This window comes from Bison bison, unplaced genomic scaffold, assembly GCF_000754665.1.
Source record: "Bison bison bison isolate TAMUID 2011002044 unplaced genomic scaffold, Bison_UMD1.0 scf7180017864057, whole genome shotgun sequence".
NCBI lineage: Eukaryota > Metazoa > Chordata > Mammalia > Artiodactyla > Bovidae > Bison > Bison bison.
The window spans coordinates 2,038,337-2,038,700 of NW_011494629.1; the positions used below are offsets into that span (position 1 = coordinate 2,038,337).

The following is a 364-nucleotide window of genomic DNA, read 5'->3' on the forward strand; positions in this document are numbered from 1 at the left end:
GTTCCCATCCCCGACTCTGTTCTGCGGAGTAGGACACAAACCCTCGACAGCTGGGAGAGGAGACAACGAAAAAGGGCCAGGCTTCGGTGGATGCTGGAGGGGGAACTGGGCCCAGAACACTCCAGGTAATGCAGAAGCACCCAGACCTGGTCAGAGACCTTGCCCGGGCCTGCGGACTGCTTCCTCATCTGTACAATGGTTCGGGCCCCCTTCGCCCCATCGGCTCCAGAAACCCACCCGGGAGGCGCCAGGGGAGGAGGAGCCCTTAACTGGAGAAGGGGAAGGTCTGGGACCTGCGTTCCTGGGCTGAGGGGGTTCGGTTAGGGAGGGAGGTAATCCTCTCTCGCGCCGTTGCCGTTACGGC

At 62.6% G+C, this 364-nt stretch overlaps 1 protein-coding gene across 1 annotated transcript in view; it reads left to right on the forward strand.

Moving 5' to 3' along the window:
- BARX1 (BARX homeobox 1) overlaps nt 1-364 on the forward strand; it is a 7,434-nt gene that overhangs the window by 242 nt on the left and 6,828 nt on the right. The window lies entirely within an intron of this gene.